Genomic DNA, 12,332 nt, shown 5'->3' with positions numbered 1-12,332 from the left:
CCATGTTTTTCAAACCAACCAAACATACAGAGTGTTCTCATGCATCAAATTGAAAGATTAAACCATACAAGCAGCAACCAACGCAAACACAGACCAAAACGACTGGAAATTAAGAACTCTAACTTCCCGTACCTGGAAAAACTTAGCGAAGATCCCTACTACGTGACCACGAGTACGGCAGCTCCAAGGATGCACTACATGGCTGCTGTGAGAGTGGAATAGAACCAGACCGGTGTAGTTAGCCAAGACTCTTACAACAGATCACGAAAAGGTTACAAAATGGAACTAGCACGAACTCGAAAGTCACTTACATGGAGTGACGGAACTTCCTGGCTCACGTAACAGCGGAGGCAGAACCCTAGCAGAGGGGGGTTGATGACTGCGACTAAAAGTTCTGTGAAAGAGTGGAAAAATGAGACTTAGGGCAACTGGAAGGGACTTTATCTACTGGGTCAGCCCTTTAGGCCCACTTACAAGGGCAGCCCCTTTAGTTTATGGCAGAATTAGTAAGGTGGATTTTCATGGACCTTACAAGAAGTAATAAATACTAAAGGTTATAATTAATAAATTTTAGTTGAATATTGTTGTGGTGTGTTGCAGCTAGATTTTGATTGTATTAATTTTTTATTGAGAAATGAATTTTAACTGTATTAATATTTAATTTAATTAGTGAAATGTTGTTGTGTAACTAAGGATACATATAAGAATGTAAAATTTTAATTATTTATGAAAAAATATACATCAGTAATGCAACAAAAAGTTTGAAAAAAAATGATTTACACGATTGTACAATTTTGGTTGACGATATTACCGATCATATTGTATTACAATTATGAGTGTGATCTCACTCGTAAATACTATATAAATAGTATAATCTTACTATTTTATGATTTAAATCTCAATTTTGATTATCTTAGTTTATGGTTTGTGAGTTATGGTTTATGATTTATGATTTATAATTTATAATGAAATATAAAATATCAAAATTAAAAAATTAAAAAATTTACAATTTTACAATTTTATTATTTTGTAACTAGTTTTAGAATTATATAATTTTATATTTGTATATTTTATAATTTCATAATTATGAAATTATGTATTTTTATAATTTTTTAATTTTATAATTTTTAAGTTTTTAATTTTTTTCATAATTTTACAGTTACATATTTTATATTTTTGTAATTTTTTAATATTTTTATAACTTTAATTAAATAAAAATAAAAATTGATAAATACACTAAATATTTGAAAAAGAAAAAATAAAATTTGTTACCGATAAATATTTGAAAAATATTTCATTATTATATCTGGTAACAAAATACTATGTAATGACATTGGTGGAAAGTGACATTACAGGATAACTTCACAAAGTTAACCGACATATTCAACTATAGTGACTTAATTGAAATTTTTTAAAATTTTAAAAACTCAATAGACCATAAAAATCTATTAAGGACTCAATTGTAAATTATTAAATTTATTAGAAACATAAAATATAATTAAGCCTAAAAATTAGGGGTGATCATGGATTGAATTTTTAATGATCTAATTCACATCCATTTTGGATCCAAATAATTGGATTAAATTTTCGATCCAAATCAATTTTTTCAAAAGAAGTAGATTGGATTTTTTAAAAATCAAGATCCAAATATTTAGATCAAGTTTAAATCCAGATCTAAATATTTGGATCAAGTTCAAAATTCAAATTCCATTTTTCATAAAATAAATTCAAATTAATTTTCTTAAAATTTGTGTCTATAGGGCTAACACCATAGAATTTGACAGATTTTTTGTCGGGGCCAACGACGCCAAATTTCAGCATGGGATGAACTTGGATGACTTTCGAACGAATTTCGGGGAGGACGTGACCAAATTTGGGCCAAGGTCGACTTGACAAAATTTCAGTCGAGATCGACTTGACTGGATTCGACTGAATTTCGGCCAGGGCCATTTTGCCTAATACGACCAAATTTTGGCCAGAGCCGACTTGGCTAAATATGGCCACATTTGGGCCAGGGCCTGATCAGTCAAATTTCGGTCAGTGTTGACTCCACTAAATTCGTCGGTCGAGACTGACTTGACTGAACATGGTCAATTTTCGATTACAACTGACTAAGTTGAATATAGTCAAATTTTGTTTGGGACTTACTCGACCGAATACGGCTAAATTTGGGCTAGTGCCGACTCGACCAAATTTTGGTCATGACCAACTCGACTGAATTTGGCCAAATTTAGGTCAGGATCGACTCGCCTAAATATGACCAAATTTTGGTCGCGATCGACTCTGCCGAATACGACCAAATTCAGGCCAGGACCAACTCGGTCAAATTTTGGTTGAGGCCAACACGACTGAATTTTGACCGGAGCTGACTCGACTAAATTCGGTCGAATTTCGCTCGTGGCCGACTCAGTTGAATACGACCAAATTTCGATCGTGACCGACTCATTTGAATACGGCCAAATTTCATCCTAGGTCGTCTCAGCCGAATACGACCAAATTTGGGCCAGGGCCGACTCGGACAAATCTGAATCGGGGCCAACTCGATTGAATTCGACCGAATTTTGACTAGAGCCAACTAGGCTGAATACAGCCAAATTTTGGTCGCGGTTGTCTCGGCCGAATACGGTCAAATTTTGTCTAGGTCGACTCAGGACAATGCAGTCAAATTTGGGTCGGGGTGAACTCAACCGAATACTTCCAAATTTTGTCCAGGACCAGCTGGGCCAAATTTCGATCAAGACCGACTTGACAGAATTCGGCCAAATTTTGTATAGGGTCATGCCAACTCAATCAAATACGACTAAATTTGGATTAGTTGGTCTTAACTTTTAGCCTAACTTAACAAAAAATATAAACTGAAAATTTGGATTGGATATTTTGGATTGTCCATTTTGAAAATCTAGATTTAGAGTATGGATATACAATCCATAAAATATATAAAATGTAGATAAAATTGATATCCAATTCAATAAAATGGATTGGATTTTTAATAAAATGAATATTAAATGGATTGGATCATAGCAAAAATGGATTGGATCATGAAAATTAGAGTTTTTGTCCATCCTTAGTTTAATTTTTCAGATCATCCTTTCCTTCCGCTCATTTAAGAGTTCAATAAATATAAATTATTATTGTTGTCCTCATAATTTTTATTTTTATGTGTTAAATAAACATTAATTATTACTTTTACCCTCATATTTTTATTCTTTCAATTTTATGTGTATTTAATATCTTTTTATTGATACATTTTTTTACAAGAGTATAATTTAAATTTAAATTTGTTAGTACAAATTTATGGATACATTAACAATTCTTTTATTAAACTTCTAAAATTTTCAATTAAATTGCAAGCTTTAAAGTTTATGAATATAAATTTCAAGATTTAGTGTTTGCGGACGTCGCATGTCTCTCACATTCCACGTCTCACGTTCCACGTCTCTCACATCTCTTGTCTCACGTCTCACGTTGCACGTCCCACGTCTCACGTCCCACGTCCCAAGTCGCACGTTCTACGTTCCATGTTTCACGTCCCACATCCCACATCCCACGTCATACGTCCCACGTCTCACGTCTCACGCCCCACGCCCCACGCCTCACGCCCCACGTCCCACGTCCCACATTCCACGTCTCACGTCCCACGTCCCACGTCCCACGACCCACGTTCACGTCTCACGTCTAACGTCTCACGTCCCACGTCTAACGTCCCACGTCTCACGTCCCACGTCTAACGTCCCACGTCCCACGTCTCATTTCTCACGTCTCACGTCTCACGTCACATCTTCCACGTCCCACATAGTCTCACGTCTCACGTTTAATGTCCCATGTCTCACGTTCCACGTCTCTCGTCTCACATCGTCTCACGTCCCACGTCGTCTCACGTCCCACATCTTACTTCTACGTCTCACGTTCTACGTCCCATATCTCACATCTCACGTCCTACGTCTTACATTCCACGTTCCACGTCGTACGTCTCAATTATTGCACTGAAATACTTAATTCTTTCATAAAATAATGGTGTTTTGGTTTACAGGTTGTAGTATAGCTAAGGTTCTTGTTTGTTGTTTATCCTTCTTCAAGTTTCTTCTTAATCGAAAGAAGACAAAGAACATTATTTTACCGGAAATAGGAAAGTTAACCTTATGCAACAATAGTAATTTGAAGCTTTTGCAGATGTCTGCTATCATTACATGGATGATTTTAGAAAAGTGTTTAAATGTTGGCAGACAATATTTTTTTATTGGTTTTTTGTTCTGATATTCAATATCCGAAGAGATGTGTCACAAAATTCTAATCAATGGGTGGGCAAAAAATCCATTTTTTATAATCTAATCTATTTTTTCTATGATCTAATTCGTTTAATATCTATTTTATTAAAAATTCAATCCATTTAAAATCCATTTTATTGGATATGGATATCAATCTGATATATATTTTATATATTTTATGAATTGGATATCCATTCTCTAAATCTAAATTTTCAAAATGGATAATCCAAAATATTCAATCCAAATTTTCAGTTTATATTTTTGGTTAGGTTAGGCTAAAAGTTGAGACCTACTAGTCCAAATTTACTCGTATTTGATTGAGTTGGCATGACCCTATACAAAATTTGGCCGAATTCTGTCAAGTCGGTCTTGATCGAAATTTGGCCCAACTGGTCCTCGACAAAATTTGGAAGTATTCGGTTGAGTTCACCCCGACCCAAATTTGACTGCATTGTCCTGAGTCGACCTAGACAAAATTTGACTGTATTCGGCCGAGACAATTGCGACCAAAATTTGGTTGTATTCAGCCTAGTTGGCTCTAGTCAAAATTTGGTCGAATTCAATCGAGTTGGTCCCGATTGAGATTTGGCCGAGTCGATCTTGACCCAATTTTGGTCGTATTTGGCTAAGACAACCTAGGGTGAAATTTGGTCGTATTCAACTGAATCAGCCACGACCGAAATTCTGTCAAATTCAGTTGAGTCGGCTCCGGTCAAAATTCGGTCGTGTTGGCCTCAACATAAATTTGATCGAGTTGGTCCTGGCCTGAATTTGGTCGTCTTCGGCAGAGTCTATCGCGACCGAAATTTGGTCATATTTAGGCGAGTCGATCCTAACTTAAATTTGGCCAAATTCAGTCGAGTTGGTCATGACCAAAATTTGGTCAAGTCGGCACTTGCCCAAATTTAGTCGTATTCGGTCGATTAAGTCCCGAACGAATTTTGATTATATTCAACTTAGTTGGCAGTGATCGAAAATTGGCCATATTCAGCCAAGTCGGTCCCGACTGGCAAATTTAGTGGAGTCAACCCTGATCGAAATTTGACTGATCAGGACCTGACCCAAATGTGGCCATATTTGGCCAAGTCGGCTCTGGCCAAAATTTGGTCGTATTAGGCAAAATCGACCCTGGTCGAAATTCAGTAGAATCCAGTCAAGTCGATCTCGGCTAAAATTTTGTCGAGTAGACATTAGCCCAAATTTGGTCACGTCATCCCCGATCGAAATTCATTCGAAAGTCATCCAAGTTCATTCCATGCTGAAATTTGGCCTCGTTAGCCTCGACAAAAAATCTGTCAAATTCTATGGTGTCAGCCCTTTTAAAAATCTAATCCACATCCATTTTGAATCCAAATAATGGATGTGGATCCAAATTTGTGTCCATAGGGCTGATAAGGCTGACACCAAAGAATTTGACAAATTTGGCCGAATACTTCCAAATTTTATCTAGGACCAACTTGGTCAAATCTCGATCGGGACCGACTTGACAGAATTTGGCCTAATTCGGTCAAATTTTGTATAGGGTCACGCCAACTCAATCAAATACGAATAAATTTGGGCTAGTTCGTCTCAACCTTTAGCCTAACCTAACAAAAAATATAAAGTGAAAATTTGGATTGGATATTTTGTATTATCCATTTTGAAAATCTAGATTTCGAGAATGAATGTTCAATCCATAAAATATATAAAATGTAGATTAGATTGATATCCAGATTCAATAAAATGAATTTTAAATAGATTAGATTTTTAATAGAATGAATACTAAATGGATTGAATCATAGAAAAAATGGATTGGATCATAAAAATTGAATTTTTTGTCCACCCTTACTAAAAATAATAAGTTAAATTTAAATAAATTTAATAATTAAATATGTCTTTTTGCATACAAAGGTTATTTTTAGTCTTTCGTATGTAACTAAAGTTAAAATACAAGTTATTTTTAGTCTTTCGTATCTAATAACAGGCAAAAATACAAAAGTAAAATTTGATATTTATTGTAGGAAAAAAAAGCTGCCTATTTTTTGAAAATTTACATAACTAAATTAAATCTTTTAAAAATATATTTACTTAGAATGCAAATTTGAATTTAATTTTCTAATTTGATTACCTAAATTTATTAAAACAAATGAGGTTTAACTTTTTCAATATTGAACTATCTTTTTTTTTACGCTAATTATTAATCAAGTTTTATCACTAACCCAAAAAGTTAATTTGATATCAAGCATTGAATTAAATGATTATCATCATACCCAAAAGTATAATAATTAATTAAGATGAATTCTTTATAGTTAAAAGTATAATAGTCTAAATATCATTATTCGAACTTTTTTTACTTAACATTCGATGAGACAATTAATTTCACTAAACAACTTATATACTAGATATCCTGTAAAAAAAAAAACATGTATTGATCTCTTTAGGAAGACTTGCGTTAAACATGTTTTATTAATGACACATACACAAATTCAAGAATCTTAAGCACTATCCAACGGTAATTTATTATTTAAGTAATATAAGTTAGAAAAATAATAAATTTTCAAGTAAAAAATAAAACATATTTCAATCATAACATATATATCATATTTCAAACCATCAATTCAACACTAAATAATGCTACACCAAGTCTCATATTTAAGCATGTAACATGTTTATACATAAGATAATTTCAAATTTTAGAATTTTAAAAAGAGTTTAAAGAAATTATAAACTTACAAAAAATAAAATTTCTCATAAAATAAAGGTGGAATATTTATATTTTATTTATAATTTTTGAGTTTTATCGTTAATGAAATTCTAATTCTTCAATTTTACCACACATATATAATATAATTTTTTAACTTAACATCGTGATAGTTTGAAACTTTTTTTTCTTCTAATTTGTTGTTACTTTTTACTAAACAGGAGTACAATGTAGAATGAAAACCTTGAAAAAAATATAAACGACAAAAACAATGTGAAAAAAAAAACACTCAATAAACACCATTATATGCACAAATGAAATATTATGTTTGAAATTGAATCTTTATATTTAAATATTTTTTAATATTTTGAGTATTTGGTATACCTTTCAAATATGCCTCCTTTTTTCTACAATATCTTAGATTGAGTTTATAATAATCATAATCTGAAATAAAAGAAATCTAAGAATAATTGTTAATTCGATTGTTTGGTCAAATTCAACATAAAGTTGGTCAAAGTTATTGATTATAATTTTTTTAAACGATGTTACACCATGTATCTTTATCATTGTAACGAATTTTGTTAATATGATAGTAACATGTTGAAATTCTAACTTTGTATTTCAAAATATAATAGGAAACTCTATGATGTAATATTAATGCACTATACGCAACTCATTTTATTTTTTATATTTTCAACCATTTTTTCGCATCTTAATTAGACTCCTTCAAATATTCAAAGTCACATTGGTGTATTATTATATTTTCTTCTAAAATGGCATTCTTTATTTTTATTTAATTTTTCTCATAAATGTTTCTTTTACGTTTTTTTTTTCACATTCGAGAATGTTTATTTTTATATTTGTTAAGAAATCATAATAAATATTATTATTTTTTGGGTATGTTTTATTATGTAGGAATTTTATATTTGTCATATGAGGGTGAGTAAGCTATTTTTCAATCTCTATTATAACTATTAATTTTTTTCTCATTTTTAATTATTTCATGATGAATTTCTTTTTAAAAAATATGAAAATTTAACTACACATATTTTTTTCGAAATTCCAGTTAACTGCATGCGGGGAAATATAAAATCATATCTCAAAATAAACACTCTGATATTCAAACTGTTATCCATTTCCCAAATAAAAAAATGATATATTAACATGAATATGTTTAGACAAACTTTTTTTATAAAGAATTTTATGACAAAACAAGTAGATTTTTTTTTTCGTAAAAGTTAATTTATACATAAACTAATTTCTAAAAGCTACCTAATATAAATTTTATAATTTTTTAGTTATAATTTATATATAATCTAATTTCAATTTATAAAAGAATATTTTATTTCTTTTGATATTTTTCTTTCTGAAAGCCCTTTCACAAAAATTGTCTTTTAAATCGTAACATTTTTTTGGTTGATACACAGACTGGTTTTCTTTTTGTTATATTGACTCTTAAAATTCTAGATTCAAATTCTCCTGCATTAAATATTATTTAATGCATTAATATCTTAGAATATTCACTCATATAGGTTTATTTTATATGAAAATATTCTGGAAATTATTAAGTATTATTATAGAGTTGAAATCACTGTTAAAACTTTACAAAAAGTTCATTTTTTTATCCTTCCATATTTAATATGAGATGTTTTTCTTAATCTCAAGTAAGATATGTGTATAAAATGATATTAAATGTTGTAATGAATACCTAATTATTTATCTTATAAGAGTGTTATTTATAATAAATTTATGAATTTTTACCCAATTGGACCTAAACTGTATAATTTTTTTGTTAATTTGTTTAGGATTCCTAATCCATTTTATACTTTAACCTTACTAATTATATTAACTGAGATATTTTTGCCGACATAATACCACTTTATCTAGTTGGAAACAATCTCGGTCATATAATACACTAATTATTAACTATGATAGGTTAGTTAATTCAATATTGAAAAATGGCTACAAAAAAGTATATTATTTAAGTGAGATAATTTACAAAAATTATCAATAATGAAATGAACAACTTTTAACAGAATAATGTGAAGATTTTACATTTTAGAAATATAATTAATATTAATAAAAAAATTAAACGACTTGTTAGTTATACTTTAGACGGTTCTGAAATTATTTTCTTATCCGACTACATCAGTGGAGTGGGCTCATTTGTTGGGCTGTGCTACTACTACTGTTTCCCTTGAGTTGAAACTTGAGGAATTGATATTCACACCCTGCAAGTTTTAAAAAAACTATTCTATTTAAAAACTATTTTTTATAACTGAAATTGTTTAAAAAGTGCTACTTGACATTGTTAAACAAATTATAGCAATTAATTTTGGTAATGTACAAAAAATAAGAGAAGAAAAATTAATAAGATAAAGTAAAAAGACTAAGATTGATAAAAGGAAGAGAGCATGAGGGTTGAGTTTTTCATGTTCTGGAACAACAATTTAATTACATTAATGTATATGTGTGGATGCATGGATGGTAGAAAACACAGAAGAGAGTAGTCTGGATAATGATGATAAATGAAAAGAAATTTTAATTATAATTTAAGTGGATTGTAAAATTTAGTATTTTAATTTATTTTTATTAAAATAATATTTATAAGTTTTATATTTTTTAATTGGATGATTTTTTTTTCTAGTTTGACCTTTTATTATATCATGATTCCTTACTTATTTATAAAGAAAAAATAAATAACGATATAATTAAAAATGGATTTATTTGAATTTTATTGATAAAAAATCATTCTATTAAATATTTAAAAATTTATATTTTTTAATTGAGTTTTTATGATGCGATGACACAAATATTTGATTTTACAATCTCAAACACACTAATTTGAATAATAACAAAAGATAAAATCTTAATTATCTATAGATAATATTAAATTTTTTTGTATCTTTATATTATTGTAACACTTCACACTAGTAGAGTCATGTTACATTATAAGGTGTATCAAATAGCACCAATAATAAAGTAGTATAAAGTCTAAATATCGTTTTCTCAATATATTTGTTTAATATTTTACTACTTTCGTAATTTACACTCAATTAGACAACAAAGTTTAAAGAAATTTTTATTTTATTTTAATCAAATAGTTTGTGTGCAAGAGAAATTTAACATAAAGTATTTATAATTGTCAAAAACTATACTTCATTGACTCAATTCTTATGCATTTTCAAACATCTAAATTTCAATTTCATTATAAAATTAACTCACAAGTGTACTTAAATCCTATCCTATATACTTTTGACATGTGATAACTTATCAAAGTTCAATCTTTTGGATCATCAATAAGTGAAATCATGTATTTTAACACTAATGAAGAAAGCTCTAGGGGTGCAATAAGGGTTTAGCCCCACAGGTCAGCCCATAGGCCTGTAAAAAATATGTGGGGTGGGCCGAGACATTGAACCTGTAGGCCCACTAAAACCCAATCGGCATAATCTGTGACCCACGCAGGTTGACCCGCGTAAAAAAACTTGTACTTATGTATCAGTTACTTTCCTTTTGAACTTCTGCATGAATGTTCCAAAATTTTGCATGACTGAAAAAAACAAGTATTATGTATTTTTAATGTGCTAAAATTTGAAAAATACATGGTGTATGTCAAAGTACAAATATGAATACGATGGACATGTTGAATTATTAATTTATCATCAAACTTTCCAACATCTTTGCTTAATTTTGTTAACTTATTAGAGTTTTTCAATTTGTTGAACATTAAAAGTTTTATCATAAGATTTATTTTTTTTTTTTAAAAAAGACTAGCCTGCAAGCGCACATTTATGCTGGGCGGGCAAGACTTTTCAGCCCACGTTAAAAATGTAGGGTTGGCCTGTCCGGATCGCATTTTGTGAGCCAAGTGAGGGTCTGGCCTAAACGTGTCGGGCCAATCCACATTGCCACACCTATAAAGTTTTATTCCTTTATACAATTTAGGTACTTTATTTTAGTTATAGGTTAAATAAATATTTTCCAAAATCTCGAGAATCACAATCAAGTCATGGGTTTTCAAGCCACATTAAGTTTAGAAATCAAATACTAACATTAAATTGGGAAATCATATGTATTAAGCTCACAAAATATCCAGAAAATCAGTTTATTACATCTAATATCAATATAGAGGCTTAACTCTCCACAATGTAAAATCCATGGTTTAAAAAATTGAATAATAAGAAATAAATTACAACATAGATCAGAATCAATGCATCTTCCAAGCTTCTTGGTAGCTACTCCACACTCTAGTGGTGCCTTCCATTTGCATATTTACCTCCAATTTTGTGACCTATTTTTCTTCTAAACCCAAAAAAGACAATACCCATGGATAAGGATGAAGACCCATAGAAAAAAGAGAAAACTTTCCAACAATCTAATCAACCAGAAAAAGTTTCCTCTTAACACCGTAATTTCTAAAATTATTTAATAAACTTATAATTATTTAAAAATATAAATAAAAGATAAAAATAAACAATAAAAAATATGATAGTGTCAATTATTAAAATACTTTACTAATATTGGGTATTTCAAAATTTGGTATCAGAGAAAAAAAAACTATTAATGTATTCAAGTATTTCTCAAAAAAAATTGTATTTATAACGTAAAAAACTGAATATCATATTTTTTAGACCATTACTACTTTTAATTATTTTGTAAGTCTTTACAATTATTAGTTCACCTTTTATAAAATTATAAATTTTATATTTTTTATATCTTATTTATAAAACAATACAAATTTTCAATTAGTTTTTAGTACCGCATCAAACAATTAAAAATGAAACCCACATTTCTTATTGTACATGGGAAAACTATCACATTTTTGTTGATAATTTGACCTTTTGGCTAAAATATGTTTAGAATAAGTTGAAGTACTGAGATACTTTGTAGATTTATTTTGCATAGATTCGTGTAAAAAAAAAAAAGAAAAAAGAAAAATTGGTTTACCTATTTTGCAGAAGACAATCTCCAAAACATTCACTTAATGGCTTGTAAGTTGATTTTATTATTATGATGCCCGGCCACCATAAAAAAAATATGAAGAATAAAATACTCAGTTGGTCGTGGTTGTTTACCAGAATCTTAATTTAGTTATCATATTTGTATTATTCTCGATTAGGTTTATATTTTTGTAAATAAGTAATAATTAGGTCCTTCTCGTTAGTATTGAACTAACACTGTTAAGTAGATATCATGTATTATCTCCTCATTTTTTTTGAATTTTTTGAATTTTTTTAAATTTTTTGAATTTTTTATTATTTAAAAAAATATTTATACACTCCAAATTTAGATCAAATATTACTTTTATATAATGTTATTTTTATTTTTATTAAATATTTTAATAATATTAAGTGTATTTAATATTAAAATTTTAAATATATTTA

This window comes from Vigna unguiculata, chromosome 8 (genome assembly GCF_037176805.1).
Source record: "Vigna unguiculata cultivar grain cowpea cultivar isolate G323 ecotype 2 chromosome 8, ASM3717680v1, whole genome shotgun sequence".
NCBI lineage: Eukaryota > Viridiplantae > Streptophyta > Magnoliopsida > Fabales > Fabaceae > Vigna > Vigna unguiculata.
This window is presented reverse-complemented; position numbering follows the sequence as displayed.